Raw genomic sequence first — 7,625 nt, 5'->3', positions numbered from 1 at the left:
ATATAACACCCACAATAAAAAAGTACATTCTTAAAACATACTAGCAGTATTTAGAAACATCCATAAACATCTCCATCTTAAAACATACTTGAAAATAAAATAGAATAACCAAATCATAATGAATAGACTGCTATAACAGATGTGTCAATCCCAACAAAACAAATTTAGCAACAAACCCAAAATATATCACCTCAACTAAGAGCAAGCATATAAGTAGCAAGTGACAGCAAAGCACAGCTATCACATATCAACAACATAGTCAAAATAACAAAATAAATGGCAGGCACAACCCAAAATAACATGTTCATTTAGCGTTTGGTTAGTATTCATTTAGTTTTCGCAAACATGTTCATTTATATATGTTCAAAAATGTTATCAAATAAATAGAAAAGAACAAACTAAACATAATCACCTAATAAAATTTATATAACATCCACAATAACAAAGTACACTCTTAAAACATACTAGCAGTATTTAGAAACATCCATAAATATTTTCATCTTAAAACATACTTGAAAATAAAATAGAACAACTAAATCAGAACGAATAGACTACTGTAACAATTGCGTCAATCCCAACAAAACAAATTTAGCAACAAACCCAAAATATATAACCTCAACTAGGAGCACGCATATGAGTAGCAAGTGACAGCAAAGCACGACTATCACATATCAACAACATAGTCAAAATAACAAAATAAAATGGCAGACACAACCTAAAATAACATATTCGTTTAGTGTTTGGTTAGTGTTCATTTAGTGTTCGCAAACATGTTCATTTATATATGTTCAAAAATGTTATCAAATAAATAGAAAAGAACAAACTAATCAAAATCACCTAATAAAACTTATATAACATCCACAATAACAAAATATGTTCTTAAAACATACTAGCAGTATTTAGAAACATTCATAAACATTTCCATCTTAAAACATACTTGAAAATAAAATAGAGCAACCAAATTAGAATGAATAGACTGCTATAACAGATGCGTCAATCCTAACAAAACAAATTTAGCAAAAACCCAAAATATATCACCTCAACTAGGAGCAAGAATACGAGTAGTAGAGCTAGGTATACGGGCTACCCGCCCGTTTATCCCGCGGGTTTTGACGGTGCGGGCTTAAACAGAGCGGTTTAAAAAGTCTGTAATCATAAATGGTCTTGAATTTTAAGGCCTGCGGCCCGTCCATTTAACCCGAAGACTAAAAGGGCTTACCCGCATCCCGTTAAATAATAATAATTTTAAATGCTTTAAATGCAATAAAAAATAATGTTCTAACTTGCTACACCTTTAAAAATGATCCAACAACTTGAAAAGGAAGGTAGCAACAAAAGTTTCAATAAGTCTCAAGATAAACAAGTAAATAAATAACACCATAACACCATTAAGTCTTAATAAATCTAAACTAAATAACATCATTATGTCTCAAAAAGTCTAAAATAAATAACACCATAACACTATTAAGTCTCAATAAGTCTAAAATAAATAACACCATAACACCATTAAATCTCAATAAGTTTAAAATAAATAACACCATAACACTAATAAGTCTCAATAAGTCTAAATAAAATCAATATCAATAATATTTAATGTTTTTTGAATCCTTGGATGTAGTTGAATCTTCCATTTTTCCAATCACCGGAGACTTGTCCACTTAATCTACAATATAAGAAAAATCATAATATATTATATAGTTAAATTTTGAAAGCAAAAGTAAATTTATAAAGAAACAATTTTACTAAACATTAAGAATAGTAATATTTACCTTCAACCTCAAATAATGTTAAATTTTTGCTTTCCTAATCCGTTAGTGAAAAGTGAACCCATTTGTATCAACTAAACACCAAACAAGAACCATTTAGATTTTGTTTTGTTCATTTCCTATTTAGAATATATATGTTATTAACTAATTAACCAATCATGGTCTGACCTTCTGACCTTTAAAACACGAAAATAGCCATATACCCCCAAGTTGCAATGGCACCACATTAATTAAATTATCTCTCCATGCTGCCCTTATTCAAGAACTTATCATGTGTGTAGCAAAGGGGCACATTCAGCAATGATCATTAGCAAAGGACCGGTCTAATTTGCAAGTACAATGTATTTACTTAATCATGCACAACATGTTTAAATTAAAAAAAATTAAGCGAGCTATCGCGGGCTACCCGCGGGTATACTCATTAAACTTACGGGTTTAACGGTCCGGGCTAAAAAACCCGTAATTTAAACGATCTTTAGTTTTTGAGGCCCGAAGCCCGTGGGCCTTAGCCCATATACCTAGCTCTAACAAGTAGCAAGTGACAGCAAAGAAGGCTATCACATATCAACAACATAGTCAAAATAACAAAATAAAATGGTAGGCACAATCAAGATACCCCTCTTAAAACATTAAATCACCCGTAGAACCTAAGAAATAATAACAAACATCAAGAATGATAAAACAAAATTAGTAGCAACATAAGGATAATTTAAACTAAAAAATAAGTCATATATACTACAAAAATTTAATGTGACAAATAAATTTCTTTCATAAATTAACGTGTTCATTTGTTTTTTACAAAATACAAATTGTCATCATGAAAATATCGAATGGACATTGCAGCTACAAAACTTTTTTGCTTGGCTTGTAACTAGAAAATTGATATAAGGTATATAGATGATCTGTTGTTTGACAGTAATAGTAGCATATTACTGCAAAATTGTCAAATGTGGGAGCATCTATATTGTTTCGCAATGAAATTATTTTGTACATACTTGATGCAAATTCCTTGTGTCATTCCAATTTTTGTATTTGTTGGTGTTCATTGCAATGTTCTCAAGTAGTAAATAATCAACAGTTCTATTTTCATTCATGAACCGTGAGAAATAGAGAAGCTAAGATTGAAGAAAGGAAGGATTTAGAAGAAGAGAGATTACAGAAAAGGAATTTTCATTCATTCATAAGATAAGTTTTTTCTTCTCCAGTACATGGTTATATTTTCAATACAGTGTACTATGGCAAATCTTACGTTGGCAGCTGGATAACTAACTCTAACAACTTCCTTTGCAGATAAGATCTAAGGTATTTTCTCCTGTGGGCTGCTGGCTATATCCACTTCTAGATCCACTTGTATCCATTTCCAGGTAAGTGTCTTTTGTCTTAGCCTTAGGAATTGAAATCCCTAATTCCCCGATTCCTCTTTTCACAATCCCTAATTCCTCTTTCATTTCCCCCAATTCTCTCGCTTCGATTCTGAACTCCCCGTCTTGTTCTTCTCTTTTGTTCGTGACACACACCGCTTCTCAATTAATTTGATTTTTATATATTAGGTCATATAACACATGCTATGCTTGTAAGAAATAAAAATAATGATATCTTATTTTATAACATCACAGAATTGATTAATGTGATAATTCAAGCTGTTTCAATTTTTTCAAGTCAACAGCAGTTGCAGTCAAGGATCATGTTGCTTCAGGATAATTAATAATATAAATGAATTGAATAACTTAACTAGAAACCTAAAAACTTTATGGATTTAATATATCTGCTCAGGAATAGGCCCATTTCCATGTATTATCGGTTCAACTGTACTCATTCTGCAACCTATATTCTTTTGGCTACCAATCCAACTTCCTTCATAATATTCTCTACATCAAATCTTAATAACACACGCCTCTGTTTTTAATGCTAACTCAAACAAGTAATGCTCTTCATGTTTACAAAAACTATTTGTCCTTTAAACTTAGCCGCCTTTTAAGCTAATTCATTTGTATATTTCTTTTGAAGTGAGAGACAATGTTTAGTATTTACCAAGAAAGAGTTTAGTAGTCAATTAGTGGGTAGATAGAGTTCTTGGAGCTTTAGGCAGCCTACCATTGTTATTTAAGGAGCCTTTATTTATTTATGTAGGGTTTAAGGGGTCATTGATTTGAATTATTTATATTTTGCAACGAGATTCTGCTTTTGGCTATATGGTAATTTAGACATAATCCTTACCTTAGTTTTTATTTTATTTAATTACATTAGTCTTGATCTAGTAAAAGTGGAACATATACTGCAGCTAATGATCCATCCTTACATAATCAAGGCGCAATCTCTTTATCCTACTTCATGTACAGTCACTATTGCTTCTTCTCTGGAAATTATTTTAGGTCGGATACTTATTATTGAGGACACCACAAAAAGTTTTGCCATTTGATTGTTTGCACTAATATTCCAAAAGAAATATAATGTTTGTTTTACGTTTTGTCAAAGATAATCCTGTTTATTTTGAAACTATTGTTGAATAGAAAGTAACAATGCTAAGCTGAATTATGCAATATTTTTAGTTTGGCTGCATGGTTAACCTATTTTATTAAATGTTGTAACGTGGCTGGGATAGAGTTTGTTTCAATTTTGGTTTTTAAAATTTTTAATTGGCAGGATGCGATAATCATGGTCGTTTCCTATTTTATGGGATAAAGTTTGTTTCAATTTGGATTTTTAAAATTGTTAATAGGCAGGATACGATAATCATGGTCGTTTCCTATATTTATGGGATAGAGTTTGTTTCAATTTGGATTTTTAAAATTTTTAATTGGCATGATACGATAATTATGCTCGTTTCCCATAATTATGAGATGAAGTTTGTCTCAATCTGGGCTTTATCCCAGGGATTTATATATAGTGTTGTTTACTGGCTGCTTAAGGGGCAGTACTGTTTTGCTTAATTACACACTACTTTTTCTTCTTTGCTGTTACAATTTCCCAATCATGGAAAAAAAATTGTACATCAAATGGAAGAGCTTTCATTCATTGTTCTTGAGGCTACTGCCTTTGTTCCTCAAGGGGAATCTGAGGTAGAGGATGTTGCTATTTTGGGCCACTACTTGATAGGGAAAGTCATCACCCAGAAATAAGTTGGTGGTGGAACGTTGGGCAGGGTTTTTCAAGCTGTATGGGGCCCTCAAAAGGTCGAGGAAATACATGAACTCGGCAAACGATTCTTTAGAATCAAGTCTCTATTGCTGAGGCCATGGATTTGATTATCAAACCAAGTCCATGGACGTTTGAAGGGGATTTATTTTCTTTGGCTCGCTATGATGCTGAAAAGAAACTCGATGAGTACTCCTTTGAAATCATGACAGTGTGGGTGAGGATTTCAATCTTCCCCTGGGCTTGATGACAAAACAAATGGGACTTGATTTGGGTGATTGCATTGCTAAGGTTATCGCAGTGGATACGAGGACCCAGGATGGCAACCTAGGTGAATTACTCCGTGTTATAGTTGAAATTGATATTACAAAATCGTTACGGCGTTGTTTTCTTCTTGGCAATCGAAAGGGAATAAACCTAGAGTTTTTCCATTGAAATATGAAAGATTACCTAATTTTTATTTCAAATGTGGTATATTAGGGCATAGCTCTGTCGATTGTGCAAAACAATTGGAGGAGAAAGCCAAGATGCCTTATGGTGATTGGCCTAAAGTGGCTGTGTAACAACCCCGAGTGAACCTGAGGATGCATCGTTCATTCGATTATGTGGCCAGTCAAGGATCACAACATGTATTGGATAAGGAGACTGCCATGGATCCTACAGAGAATATGAATGGCTTGACGACTACAGATATCCCAGTTGAGTCTGAGACTATAGTCGATGAAGGAAGCCATACTTTTAAAGAGTCCAAGAAGGATCCATCGGGTGAGGTTATGGTTGAGGTAGCAGCTGATGATGATCGTCAGATGGATGGTGATCCTAGCATGTTCAAGATGCAATGACCGTGGTTGGTCCTATGAAATCTGAGGTGATTGATGTTGGTTAGCTGGAACTTGAGAATATTTTTGATGCAATAGCTGTACTACCATTTGCTAAAGAGATGCAGACTTGTGGTCTTGGGATTACTATCAATACCCAAGGTGATATGCCATCTACTAAGGGTATGCAGTCCGTTGGTTCAATTCCACCTACCTTAAAGTCTGTTGCAGGCAACAAAGATGATTATGTAGCCAAGTCTTCTAAGTGACAGTTACTAGAAAAATCCAAAGTCATTAATCCTATTACTTTCAAACGTTCCAGAATGCCCTCTACTTCTTATGGTGGGGTTGGGACAACTGGTAAAATGAAAAAGATATCGGCAGAGGCTACGAGACAGCCTCGCCGGACGCCATGAAAATCTTAAGTTTGAACTGTTATGGTTTAGCTAATGTAGCAACAGTTTAAGGTCTAGGGAGGATTGTCGCCCAAATCTTTCCTTATCTTTCTTTGTGAAACACGTTTAAAGCAATCGAAAAGTGGTTATGTTAGATGCAAGTTAGGTGTGGAAAATTTTTTACGGTTGTTATTTGGCATTCATGTACTGGCTTGATGTTACTTTTGAATAATGAAATAAATGTTAATATTTTGCTATATTCCCGAATTCACATTGATGCTATAATTCAAAATGGTTCTGGTCACTTTCACTTTATTGGATTACATGGCCCTTGTGTCGATCAACATAAGCAAATTACATGGGATACATTGTCTAATCTTAGTCACATTTCATTACTTCCATGGCTTGTAAGAGGTGATTTTAATGAAATAATGTACGACTCTAAAAAGCAATGGGGTCGTCTTAAGGTACGTTGTCGATTAGATGATTTCCTTCATTCTTTATGTTCCAATGGTTTGTTTGATTGTAAACCATCTCGTGGATGGTTTACATGGCACTATAGGACGTAGGTTATGCCTACGATTAAAGAACGCTTAGATCGTTTTGTTGCAACGAGAGAATGGCTAACAATGCATGTTAATTTTCAAGTCAACTCACATATCATTGTTTTATGGGTAAACTATACGAATAATCCCCTATGTTTTCGGTCTGACCGACTTTATTTAAAACTTAAGGGGGAAATGATCTTTAATATTATCGATCCGTTCAATTTTAATCCCTCAGTCGTTAGCTCTAGTTCAATTTTAGTCCCTCAATCATGTTAGAGACTTAAACAAAAGGGGTTTAACAGAAATTAATAACAGAGGGATTTAAACCAGACGAATCGATAATGTGTGTGACCATTTACCTTTAATTTTTAAATTGATGAGCAAAGTCGGCCAGACCCTAAAAAAATAGATTATTTGCATAGTTTACCCTTGTTTTATTTATATGGATACAAACGCTAATGTCCATAAGTCGTGGGACAAAGAAAGAAGTGATTATTTTCTCTTTGAAACATACTGGTCAAAAGATAAGATTTGTCGTGATAGGGTCAAGTCTGCATGGCTTGGATCTTGGCACAACGTGGTTGCTAAAATTGCAGCAGTAGGGGTAGCATTACACTCTAGGCAACGTGACAGTCAGGTGACTTCTAAAGTTTGCATTGGCGAACTAAAAGAGATTATTAATAAAGGGCTCCAACATATCCCTCTCCTGCTATGCGTGAAGGATTTGTGAAGGCAAAGGCCAAGCTCAAGCCGTTATTAGATAAAGAAGAATTATATTGGTCGCGACGCTCTCGTGTTTAGTGGCTTACTTAGGGTGATAGGAATACTTCCTATTTTCACGCGAGGGCGAACGGACAGAGGAAACAAAATTTGATCTGAGGGCTTTATGATAGATCTGGGTCTTGGTGTGTGGAAAAAAATAGAGTGCGACACATTATTATGTCATACTTTAAAGATTTGTTT

This window comes from Hibiscus syriacus, unplaced genomic scaffold (assembly GCF_006381635.1).
Source record: "Hibiscus syriacus cultivar Baekdansim isolate YM2019G1 unplaced genomic scaffold, ASM638163v2 tig00117034_pilon, whole genome shotgun sequence".
NCBI lineage: Eukaryota > Viridiplantae > Streptophyta > Magnoliopsida > Malvales > Malvaceae > Hibiscus > Hibiscus syriacus.
The sequence above is the reverse complement of the archived record's forward strand: the minus strand, read 5'-3'. Positions refer to the sequence as shown.